Consider the following 13,112-nt stretch of genomic DNA (forward strand, 5'->3'; position numbering starts at 1 on the left):
CAGAGGGATCCCGGTATGGGTCCTGCTGTGGAGGGGCTCCCAGTCTAGAGAGGGGCACTGAGAGCCTCTCAGCAGTGGGAGAAGGAAGAGCACAGCAGGAGTGTATCCCTGTCCTGTGTCTGGGATCCTGGAACATTCTCTTGCATCTACACACTCCCTCCCAGAGGCCGAAATGGAGAGTCAGTTTGGGTGAACCAAAAGACCAAGAATCCTAGCTCTCCTGGACTTATCACTTAACCTCTCTGAGACTCAGTCCTCTCAGCTGTGAAATGGGAATTAACCCCTGCCTTCTTCCTGGGATGTTGCAAGATTCATCTGAGAGGGTGGCGGGCTGATGTAGGGTACTGGGCACTCAGTCATCTGGTCGCTCAGATATTTAGTAACACCTACCATGTGCCATTACAACTGTTATTATGAATTTTCCATGAGATGCTTGTGCACAGATACAGATAGCCATTTGTTAACTTAGATTCTGAAACAAAAACAAAACCAAAAAACAAAAAAATTCAGCATTTCTAGAAACTCCAATTTGCCTGTGTAAGGACCTTCTATTCCTTTTTCTCTCAAATTCTTTTGTAACCCTGTTGTCAGCTCAGGGTTTCCTTGACCTTGTGATCTAGGTAAAATCGATTTAACTCTTCCTCTCCTCCCAGCATCCCAGTTCCATTCCTATTTCAAGTCTCAAATCTGCCCCCAAGATTTCAGCAAGTCCCAGGGTGTTTGCATCCTCAGGGTCACCTTGACTTGAGACTCCTCTTTCTGCATATACCCCCTCTCTGCACACCTGTGCTATCAGTACAGTAGCCTCTGGCCACACCCAGTTGTTTAACCTAAACAAAATTAAAATTCAGTTCCTCAGTCACACTAGCCATATTTCAGATGCTCAGTAGCCACATGGAACTAGAGGCTACCATATTGGACAGTGCAAATAAAACATTTCCATCTCCACAGACAGTTCTAGTGGACAGCCCTGTTCTGTACCATCATGAGCTAGGGATGAAACTCAGGGTCCTCTTTGCTTTGCACAAGGCAGTCCACAGAAAGCATCCATGTAGGCTAAAGCATCCTAGGAGACTGAAGTGTGCAGCGGTAGTTTACATCCCAAACGTGGTCCCATGGAACGTGGTCCCATGGAAAGGGGTCCCATCCCAAAACGCTCCCTGGCCCTCCTGCCAGTTCCCCACAGCTGGTCCCGCCCTCTCTGCTCTGCTGCCTCTCCTGTCCTCCTCTACCGCCTCCTGCTGCCCCCTGCACTCTCCCTCTCCTTCCTTCTTGGGACAACCTCCACCAAATTTCCTCTATTTTCTAGTCCTCGCTTCCTGCTGGCATCTATGCCCACAAGTCTCATTTAATCCAAATGGCTTTTCAGAATATTTTCCCAAATAATAAATTTCCTCTCTAAGAAGAATTACAGTGCCAGGTGCTTCCAAAATAGTCATTTAAAAAGGCATCCAAGGGCTTCCCTGGTGGCGCAGCGGTTGAGAGTCTGCCTGCCGATGCAGGGGACACGGGTTCGTGCCCCGGTCCGGGAGGATCCCACATGCCACGGAGCGGCTGGGCCCGTGAGCCATGGCCGCTGAGCCTGCACGTCTGGAGCCTGTGCTCCGCAATGGGAGAGGCCACAACAGTGAGAGGCCTGCATACCGCAAAAAACAAATAAATAAATAAAAGGCATCCAAGGGTAAGCTGGGACGAAGTGAGAGAGTGGCATGGACATATATACACTACCAAACATAAAACAGATAGCTAGTGGGAAGCAGCCGCATAGCACAGGGAGATCAGCTTGGTGCTTTGTGACCACCTAGAGGGATGGGTTAGGGAGGGTGGGAGGGAGACGCAAGAGGGAGGGGCTATGGGGATATATGTATATGTATAGCTGATTCACTTTGTTATACAGCAGAAACGAACACACCATTGTAAAGCAATTATACTCCAATAAAGATGTTAAAAAAAAAAAGCATCCGAACTCTGTCTTATCTCCAGTCCCAAAACAAGGAAATACTCTAACTGAAATTAAAGCACAAATGCAAAAGCTCTCTGCAGCTGCCTTGCCATCAATTTCAAGTACACTGGAAATTGGGGCTGTCCTTCCAGCCACGGAGGACAGAAGGTACCTGCTGAGGGTTTTCGCATTGAGCTTGTTGAATTGAAATCCCAGACACATTTTCCCTTCCTGAGGGCTCCCGGCACACTGCAGCTGCCACCTCCTTGAGAGAAAGGGACTAGTTCTGTAAAACCTTGGAGTGTAATCGTGGACAGTCTTCCTTTGAGCCGAGCCGTCCAAACTTATGATTCATCTCTGAACTTTTAACTTAGAGCAGGCAAAGTTCACTATTTCAGCTTAGGTTTTAGAGAAAAATTAGATTGATGGTCGTCCTCCCACCTGGCTTGCAAGTGGGCTGAGGTGAAACAGACATCAGTGGTAAAGCTGTCCCCATGTCGCCTGGCTGGGACCCTGTTCTTGGTAAAGTGGATGGCAACGATTGCTCTGCTGCAAGTAAGATCTGAAATAAAAATCCCCTCTCCAACCTCGTGGGCAAGCTCCAAAAGCACTAGCTTCCAGTAATGTTGTATTGACTTTGGGTCCTGGAATTAATTTCGGAATTGCAGAGCGTCCTGAGGCTGCTAGCTGAGCTGACTTCTTGTGCCTGCTTTTGCTGTTGGCTGGGGTGATGAAAGGTCATCCAACTTGGAGTCACTTAACTTTTCTGAGCTCCCGTTTCCTTACCTTTAGATGGGAAGTGTCCCAGATTACTCCAGGGATAAAATGAGACAGTGCTTATGAGAATGTTTTTTAAAACTGTAGAGTTCTCTATCAATGGAAGAAATCACTATTTTCTAAAATTGGCTGCATTCTGTTCTAACTCCTCTATCTTCTTACCATACTTTATTTTTCTTTATAGCACTTATCACTGTCTGAACTACTATATATATATATGATGTTACTAATATATATATAGTTATCTATATATTTTATTACATATAATATACAATTATTAATACATATAACTAATAAATATGTAACATATATATTTTTTAGTTGCTTGTGTTTTGTCCATCTCTTTCTCTAGAATGGAAGCTCCATGAGGACCTTTTTGTTCACTATGCATCCCTAGCCCCCAGAATAGTGCCTGGCACATAATAGATCTTCAGATATTTGAAGATTGAATGATTTATATCATTGCTGTTTGCTAAGAACACCATGAATCGTTTGACATGTGGCAGTTTGCTTAAGCCTTATGGTCACCATATGAAATTGGCATTGTATCCACTTTCCATTAGTCCATTTGCTGAGTAGGGATGAACTTGTTGAGGTACCAATGGAAACTGGTTGTATTTTCACTTACTTTAAAGAGCTGCCTTCAGAGTCCTCTGTCCGTCGTTCCTGCTCTGCCCTCTGACAACATTGCAGGGCAATCCCACAGCATCAGCCATCATATCAGTCTTGGCTGGATAATTAAAACTCATTCTCAGCTATGAAAAAGCACAGTTCTGTCCAATTTAAAACTTCCATCTCACATGGAAGGCAGACCTCCCCCCACGATGCCTCCGAATTTGCTCTGTGAAAGGGAAGGGGGGGACTCTTTCTCTCCTCTTCTGACTCCTCCAGGGTCGGGGGAGGGGGACAGAGGGGGAGGGTATCTAGAGGAAAGGCAACAGGAATCTTTTTGACCAGCTGGTGCTCTCTGAAGGCTCCTCCCAGCTATCAGTGTCCTGTGCTATGATCGTCATCCATACGCTGGGGGAAAGGGGTCCGGTGGTGGGTTTGGGGGGAGACCCTCTGGATCTCTGTCCACACTGGCTGAAGGGCTGTGCTCTCCAGCTGACCTCCCACTGCCCACCGCTCTTGCTTCTCCGCTGAGGATTCACCCTGTGGCTCTGGCCTTATGCTGGAGGGTTCTGACCAGCTCTCTGAATGCCTCATGTTACGCTTTTATTCTTAGAGAAGCCCAGAGGAGCCCCCACGAGTGTGACGGGTATGGAACAGGCACACCTTGGTGATGTGCAGACAGAAAATGGCTTTGCTTTGTTTCTGAACCATGTTACGGCCAGACTCCCTTCCCTGACCCCTGATGGTTTTGTGGCAGGTTTAATAGCTTTTCGGTTATTGATTATAAAAACAAGCCTCAGCAGATGTAGAGAATGGACTTGAGGACACGGGGAGGGGGAAGGGTAAGCTGGGACGAAGTGAGAGAGTGGCATGGACATATATACACTACCAAACGTAAAATAGATAGCTAGTGGGAAGCAGCCACGTAGCACAGGGAGATAAGCTCGGTGCTTTGTGACCACCTAGAGGGGTGGGATAGGGAGGGTGGGAGGGAGACACAAGAGGGAGGAGATATGGGGATATATGTATATGTACAGCTGATTCACTTTGTTATACAGCAGAAATTAACACACCATTGTAAAGCAGTTATACTCCAATAAAGATGTTAAAACAAAAAACAAGCCTCTTTTCAATAATTTAGGTGCTCTTGTAGACACTAAAGTCCAGTCCAGTGCTCTAGTTGAAACCTACAGTCTCTCATCCATTTGAAAACTCCTCCCCTCCACCCCACCTCAGGACTGACCACGTGTGGCCTGGGGACCTGCAGTGGGGGAGGGGAGAGTGGTCTGACCTTCTGCTCTTCCCTAACCTTTCCTTCCTGCTACTGGTGCCTCCAGGCTTGTCAGGGTGAGAAAAAACACTTCCAAAATGATACCCCTAGTTCTCCAGCAAAAGCAGTGAAATAAATGTTTAGAGAGCAACACAACTGTAAATTGAAACAAACACAAGGTAATATCAGAATTGGCCTACACATGACATCATACTCACATAAATTACCCAAGCTTATTAAAGACAATTCTTTTTAACAGATATTAGAAGTGTCTAGCTATATCTAATTATGAATGCAGCATTCACAGATGTTTAATAAAATTAATAAAAATAGCGAACACTTACATAGTGCTTTCTATTACCTGGCACTGTTCTAAGCGCTTGACATATGTCAACCTTGTCTAATCCCCCAAACAACTCTATGAGGTAGAAACTATTATCCCCATTTCATACATGGGTAAACTGAGTCCCAGAGAAGTTAGGTAATTTGCCCAAGGTCAAACAGCCAGTAAGTAGATGTGTGATTCAGAATGTGACCCTGAGAAGTCTGGCTCTAGAGTCCCTGTACTTAACTGTCTCATTTACACAGAGCAACTTATTTTGGGGGTACGGTCCGTATGTGTAGAGGCAGGTTTTGTGTAAACAGTTGTCCTTTTGACTTTGGTGTTGTCATTAGCAGTCACTTGGACACCTCCATACGATCAAATTTGGGAGTGAAGTCTCAGCCTGTCTCTCAGGGTCAAGTGCGCTGGTCACTGCAATTGAGAAATTTCCCCTCAGATCTTCCCCCCAGGGTGTTCCAGGCACTGGGAACCCCCCTGTCAGTATTTCCCATTCTGCTTCCCCCTCAACACTTGGGTTCACCCAAGTGAACCTTAGGTATGTATTTATTAGGTATGCATTTATCTCAGGAGATGGGAAATGGAGTCCTCTAGGGGAGGAGGCTGCAAACGGACATATGCATGTGAGAAACTGCAAAGCAAGATGGCAGATGTGCCCCCTGAGCTATGAACACCCAGGATCAGAGGGACGCAGAGGAGGAAACTGCTGCGTCCTCGGGGTGGGGAGTGAGGGCAGCCTGAGAACCAGGTCAATCCCGGAGTACCTCTAGGTACCTAGTATTGCCTTCTCCTAACCTGCAGACTTGCGGGATCCATGGAAGCTGAAGCGAGAGTTTCAGTTTCACCAAATGCTTCTTTCTCCTGCTTTTCCACTGGTCTTTTGGAAACTAAAAGCTCCACCTGCCCAGAGATGGAGCATTACTGTGCTTAGCAAGAGCTAAGCTTTTTTGGAAAGAAAAACTGGACCTCAGATTTCTGAGCTAAGAGAATATCTCTTAATAATTGGATTGCTTTCCATGCATTTGTAACAGGCATTCTGGTGGAGGATTAAAGGCAAAAGAATGTCTTCTTCCACAGACTTTTACTGAGGGTCCACCATGTGCAGTAGGTGAGGAGTTTCCAATAACGCCAAGTTTTGGGCCCTGAATTTGAGGATCTATCACTCTTACTCTCTGTATTACCCTGGACAGGTCCCATTTCCCTGTCTGAACCTCAGTCCCTCCATCTATCACGTGGGGAAGTTAGTCTACAAAGGTGTGAGGGTCTTTACCATATGAACTGGAAACACTTTTCAATGAGAAATCATAATGACAGTAACACTGACACTCTTTGCCAGGCACTGGGCCAAGCCTTCTGCACATATTACCTTATTTAATCCTCACACAGCCCTGTGAACTAGATGCCGTTTTTTGTTCCTGTTTAAAGATGAGATAGCTGATTCCAGGGTCCCTGGAACCTTTCCTATGAGGTAAATCCTGGGTGGAAATCAGAAGGTGTATCAGTTAGGAATTGTATTGGGGCTGTGTGTAAAAGATGCCTCTCCTCATTCCCAAACAATGGCTTAAATAAATTTGTGGTTTTACTTTTCTTCACATAGAATAAGTTTAAAAGAAGGTAACCTATCCTAGTATAACAGCTCTATAAGAGCATCAGGGACCTGGGCTCCTTCTCTCTCTGTGCTCTGCCATTCTTAGCAGATAGCTTCTAATTTCTAGGTCACCTCATGGTCCAAAGTGACTGCTGGACAACAAAGCCTAAATTCCAGGCAAGAAGTAGAAAACAGGGTGTAGGGAGAGAAAGGTCAAAACTCCAGCTGAGTCAGCTGTCTTTAGAAGCTTTCCCAGAGCCCTGCCCAGTGATTTCCCCTTTTGTCTCACTGTCTGCCCTTGGCTGTCAGGGAGGTGGGAAAATGTAGTCCATCGCCTCCTGGACTAAAAAATTAGAGTTTGGTTAGAAAGGGAAAGGGGCAGACAACTAGCCATTTTATCCACATAAGGGCATTTCAGAAATCCACGTATCCTTTTTCTTTTAAAAAAATGAGATGTAATTGACATCTAACATCGTATTAGTTTTATGTGTACAGTGTAGTGATTTGATGTATGTATGTACTGCAAAATGATCAACACAATAAATTTAGTTAACATCCATCACTACACAGAGTTACACATTTTTTTTTCTTGTGATGAGAACTTTTGAGATCTATTCTCCTGACAACTTTCAATCATACGGTACAATATTGTTAACTATAGTCAGCATGCTGTACATGACAACCCAGGACTTATTTATCTTATAACTGGAAGTTTGTACCTTTTGATCACCTTCACCCATTTCTCTCCATGTGTCCTTTTATGTGTCACGACTATAAAATGGAACCCAGGATCCTAAGAGAGTGCAGGGTGTACTCTCAAATGTGGAGCCCATGGGAGGAAACATAAGTGCACCAAGTGAGTAGCTTAGACTGTGTGGGGTAGCATGATTTATGGTCAAAGATTTGTTGAGCTTGTCAGGAAGAGGCTGATTCATGGATAGGCAACTAGACAGCTGTGACACAGTGCGACTTGAATATGTCGGGAGGCCCTTTAACCTCGCAAATACACCTCCCCCGAAGGCTTGCTGATATCTCAAGATCCTCAGTTCCTTTCGTTTAAGTCTGTGGAAATGCAACTACAAAAGAGCAGGATAATTCATTAATACTTACCAGTTACTAACACCTCAATGTAAAGAAGTTTAATCTATTAAGGGAACTTAAAGATCTATTGGTGAGACCTTCTCATTTTCCAGACAAGGACATTAAAAGTCAAAGAGATTGAGTGGGCTTCCCAAGGTCCGATGTGTAGTGGCAGGGCTGGATCTGAGGGGAAGGGGGGAGACCAGTGGATGCCACCTGCTGGGCAGGGACCCCCCCCCCTCCAGTAAGAGGTAGGGAGACAGGAGGAAGGGAATCTGGGGCGGCAGATGTACTTGTATGAATTGAATTTATTTATATCCTGCCTTTTCCCCGTGAGGGCTTGAGGTACTTAGCCATTTGGGCTGTGGGTGTTGCTTCCTTGAATATATGGCTCCTTCCTCCCCGCCGCCCATGCTTGAGCAATGCAAGAAACAAACGGACAGACAGACAGACAACAGTGTTCTGGGGACCTATGCTTCTGTCAGCCACATATGCCTGGAACAGAGATAAGGCTAAAGGTTCCTCTCGTTTTACATGACTGCCCTCTTCCTCAAGAGCGCTCACAATCTGCCCTGACCCCAGGTTGCTTGCGCACCTGTGGAGGGACACAGAGGGAGATAAAGGTACTCTTGAGGCATCTTTAGGATTCTTCAGGGATGGTCTTTTTTCAATTTGCAAAGGAAAAAAATTAAGCACATGGACAGTTTCCTTCTACTTTAAATTCTTGCATATGTTTTTCTTAACCCTTAGTATCTGCTATGATGTCAGAATGTCTGATTTCACACCAGATTCCATATTTTGTTATTTCACACGTCTTTACTGATGTGCAGTGTAAAAGCTCAGAAATCAAATTGTGTGGGTTTGAATCCCAGCTCCACCGTTTACCAGCTGTGTGAACTCAGGAGCTTTCTTAATAGCTATGAGCCTCAATTTTCTCCTCTGTAAAATGGGGACATGGCACCAACCACCTGAGGACTGTTGAGATAATGACTGTTAAAAGGGCTGCCTTAGCACAGTGCCTGGTAAGTATAAACACTCAGTGCACTTTAGCTATAATTATGATTTCAGTTTACCATCGCAACATTTCATGACTTTAATACATCATGTTTTTAATATATCATCACTAACATATGAATGTTTCAACCTTTCTAGCTGCTCTTCCTTCTGAACAATTTTGAGAACAATTGTTCTAAAAATTTCCCACATCACACACATGCTACCATCACCACCCTCACCCTCTCGTATTATCATCTTCAGAATTATTCCCTTTTTGACTTAACCTCTATCTTATGTAACTCACCACATTCTAGCTAAATGGGTGTATGATGACTGTCTCTTCTCACACTCACAGACATGACACATCATCCCAACATCCCAAGGACAATACTGGGCTCACATATAGATTTTTGGACTTCTTGGAATTGTTACCCACGGTACTTATCGGGGGCAACAGATTGTTACCTCTCTAGCCATGGGTGTTTGCTCGGAATCCTTCATCAATCCGTATGCATAATTTGAAATTCCATTTCTGTCTCATTGCTCTAGATGTAAATTTCTTGTAATTTTAAAAAATTTCTTTTGTGGAATTTCCTGTGGAACCTGCAGCCGGGTAGAACCCACCTCAACCTCCAGTGCCTGGCACCCAGTAGGTGTTACTCCTCCCAAAATTGTTAAATGGATAGAGTTATACCAGCACAGTAAAATTACTCTGGCAAACACCCATTTCAAGATGGTAGCATTGATGGAAAGTGTTTAGGAAAACTTATTCATACTACCAGGCTTAATTATTTTTTCTTCTCTGAAAAAGGCTCAAGGTCTATTGCCAGCAAAGAGAGTACCCCACTTTCAGACTTAAAGTTGTGACAATTAGAATCCCTTTAACCTCTTTCCCTAACCATTTCTCTCTCTTGTTCAAAAAATTGTTGTGTGTGTTTTTAAAGAGAAGGCACAAGTACTTGCCATTGTACTGAATTTATAATTTCTTGCTGCTTGAAAAGCCCCTTTTCTTTTTCCCACACCCAGATGACCTCTGAAATAAGACCGGGAGCTCTTGTTTTAAAACCGTCTTAAGCATACTTGATTCTTTGTATACACGAGTTTGTCTCCCTCGGAGTGGGGGAGAATATCCACTTATTCCATTACACTGGAACTTCTTTTGGATCAGTTCCTGTTGGTGGCAAATCTTTGCCTACTGAGGGTGGATTGAATTTTTGGGAACAACCAAAAGCCTTTTTTCAGAGCATCCCTGATGACTAAGTTTGGAGATCAAGCTGGATCAAGCAAGACCATATGACGTGGGGTCAAAGTCAAACAAGGCCTCTCTGTAGAGTAATGAGGCCGAGTGGCTTTGCTATGTGGCTCTGAAGGTGTCTCTTGAGGTGACACCCACAGAGAATGCTGAGGGTTTCGTGCACAGTCAGTGGACCCTTGCTGGCTCCCTTGGGTGTCGGTGAAAGTGATGAACAGGAGACAGTGGAACTGGATCCCTGCTGCTTCTACTCGCTGGCATCTGTGAATCTGAGCAGCCTGTATCACCCTAGACCCCGGTTCCTCATTTGTGAAACAAGGACCATCATATTCTCCTCCAGTGTGGTTTTTAGGATAAATTTAATACCGAGAGTAAAATACTTCGTCTAGTGCATGGTGCCTACTGATGCCCAATGGGTGTCAGTTCCTCTTCTCACTCTTCCCCTTCCTTATCTTAAATGAGGCCTGTGGTTTGAAGATGCCATTTCAGGAACGTTTGCCCCAAACTCACTCATGTTTCTTAAAAAACTACAACCACAAAATTATGTCAGGGTACTCTGCGTGCTGAGTTTCCTTCCACCTGGAGCCATGTGTTTAATGGAGAGAAGAACGGATGGAAGAGATGAATAACCTGACCACCACCTAAAAAAGGATGCCAGCAGCCCCGGAGAGACTGGTTCGCCAGAGCTTCTGCGCATCCCACCCCTGGCCCATGGAGACCCCAGCCCCGTCTGCCCAGGCTGAAAGAGCAGAGGGTGGGATTCCTGAGTAATTAAAGGGAATTTGGAAGGCTGGGATGTCGCGGAATGTTAGATCAGTAGCTAGAACAGCATGTGGTGTTCTTTAGGCAGGCTTCATTGAATCCATACAAAAAAAGAAAGAGGGGCTGCCTGCCGTCTGCCCATTTATCAAACAGTGAAGCTCAACTCTCACAGCTCCACAAAAGTGTTTGACTGTTTGCTGAGTCTTGCTCCAGAAATTAAAAGCTGAACAGCCTTAGCAGGGCTGAACCGACCCTGCATTTTGAGACTCAAACTAAATTGTGCTGGGCTTTCAGATTCAGGGACCAGCTGATTATTTGGTGAAAGGAAAGGAGAATAATTTGTAATTTGCAGCCCATAAGAAACACTTAAAAAAAAAGCAAACTCCCTTCCCACAGGTTTTTGTTGCGGCTGGAAGGAGGAGGTGCTGTCTTGCAACAGCTTTCTTTGCTCAGAGTGGGAAAAGTCTTGACCTCCAGTTGGGCAGAGAGCGATGTGGTGCAGCAGGGCCTCCACCCATCCCCCACCCCCAACTCCTAACAGGCTTCCTTTCCTCTTCGTGCTTTATTTGAAATGACCTTTCTCTCTTTTTGGAGGAGGAGGAGAGGATTTGGCCATCAAATATTTTTGGAGAAAAAGTATTTTCACAAATGGAATTAAAGATTCTAACCATGCAAATATATTGCTTGGGAGACCATAAGATAACCACAAAAGCCTGGAAACTGGGTTTTCTGAGAATCCTCTGAAGAGCCATCAAAGGATTTGAAGGATACCTCTGTCGATGAAGAGAATGTGCTAGAAAAGGGTGATGCTCCTGGAAGACTTCAAGCGGGGGGCAGAGCCTGGAAGATGGGTTGAAACAGTGTCATTATCCCCATTTGATAGATGAAAAAGCCTGATGCTCAAATGGAAGAAAGAGGCACAGGTCATTTTTTGGCTCTCCAATTTAGCACATTTTTAAAAAGTGGTAATACCCTTCAATACTTGATGGGATTGGGAGAGGAAGAGGACGACGAGAGGTGAGCTGGAATGAAGGCAGAACCTGGTGGGTTTGGACTTTGTCTGGAGTCTTCATGAAGGAGTGGTTGAGGTGAGGCATGCCTGGCAGCAGGGGCAGTGAGGCCATTGCAGCAATCCAGGTGTGAGATTATGGCCCTGGGGCCGATGGAGATGGAGATGCGGGGAGAATCAGGGTATATTCACAATAGAGGGAGGATGGAACTTGGTCACAGACTGGAAGTAGCAGGTGCACCGGTTTGGAGAAGGAAGAGCTCTTACCTGGTCAGGGGATCAGGAAAGGCTTGGAAGAGGGTGTAAGTGGATCAGTAGAGATTCATCCCCACCTCTGAGAAGGTGCTCATAGTTCGTGCCCTGCCACTGGGAAATCAGCAGCAGCATCTCTTTTTTTTTTTTTTTTTTTGCGGTACGCGGGCCTCTCACCGCTGTGGCCTCTCCCGCTGCGGAGCAACAGGCTCCGGACGCGCAGGCTCAGCGGCCATGGCTCACGGGCCCAACCGCTCCGCGGCATGTGGGATCTTCCCAGACCGGGGCACGAACCGCGTCCCCTGCATCGGCAGGCGGACTCTCAACCACTGCGCCACCAGGGAAGCCTGTGCAGTAGCATCTCTTACGAAGGACAGTGTGCAGGCTCCCTCTGTCTGACCACACCTGCCTGCTCGAGGCTGTATTAGAAGAGAAGGGAGTTAGAAGAAATGTGGCTAGACTTAAACATCCCTGGTAATAAAAGGGAATGAATGAGTCATCAGGATAATCACTGGTCATAATGGGCAATGTTTATTGAACCCTTACTAAGTGCCAGGCACTGTTGCTAATTATTTACATATGTTTACTGTTTAAATTTTCACAAAAATTCTCTGAGGTAGGGGTTGGTATCATTCCCATTTTACAAATGAGGAAGCTGAGTCATTTGAATGTTAAATAACTTGCCCAAGGGCCCCAGAATAACAAATGGCTGAGCTTGGATCTAATCCAGGTAATCTAGCTCCAAAGCCCTTGCACAGAACCCCTCTACCGTACTGCCTCTTCACAAACACCATCACTGTACACACCAAGAAAGAGGCCCATTGGTTGTGTTTTCACCTTGGCAGAAGGCCCCTCCTCCTAGGTTTCTGGCAGATCTACGTGGTTGTCCTGGGAAGCAGCACTTAGCGTCATCCACTTGGCAAATGAGTAAAGGGTACTCTCCAGGCCAGGGGTCGGGCTTCATGCCTTCATTCGACAAACATGGACTGAGCTCTTCGCATGTGCCCTGGGCCATGTCCCTGCTCTCATGGAGCTTATGTTCAAGTGGGGGGAGATGTGAAATAAGCACTCAGAGAGTAAGCGAACGAGACAACTGTGGAGAGTGCCAAGAGGACGACAGAAAACAGGGTCGCATGCTGGGGTGCTGCTTGGGTTACTCTGCACCCGCTGGTCAGAGAAGGCCTCTGGGCAGAGGGACCTTGCCCAGAGGCCCGAATGTTGTAGGAAAAGGA

At 45.7% G+C, this 13,112-nt stretch overlaps 1 protein-coding gene across 1 annotated transcript in view; it reads left to right on the top strand.

Moving 5' to 3' along the window:
- RFX4 (regulatory factor X4) overlaps positions 1-13,112 on the top strand; it is a 91,290-nt gene that overhangs the window by 1,303 nt on the left and 76,875 nt on the right. The gene's annotated exons all lie outside the window — the stretch shown is intronic.

Source organism: Delphinapterus leucas, chromosome 11 (assembly GCF_059928025.1).
Source record: "Delphinapterus leucas isolate spDelLeu-1000000601 "Yukka" chromosome 11, BTC_Dleu_Yukka2, whole genome shotgun sequence".
Taxonomy (NCBI): domain Eukaryota; kingdom Metazoa; phylum Chordata; class Mammalia; order Artiodactyla; family Monodontidae; genus Delphinapterus; species Delphinapterus leucas.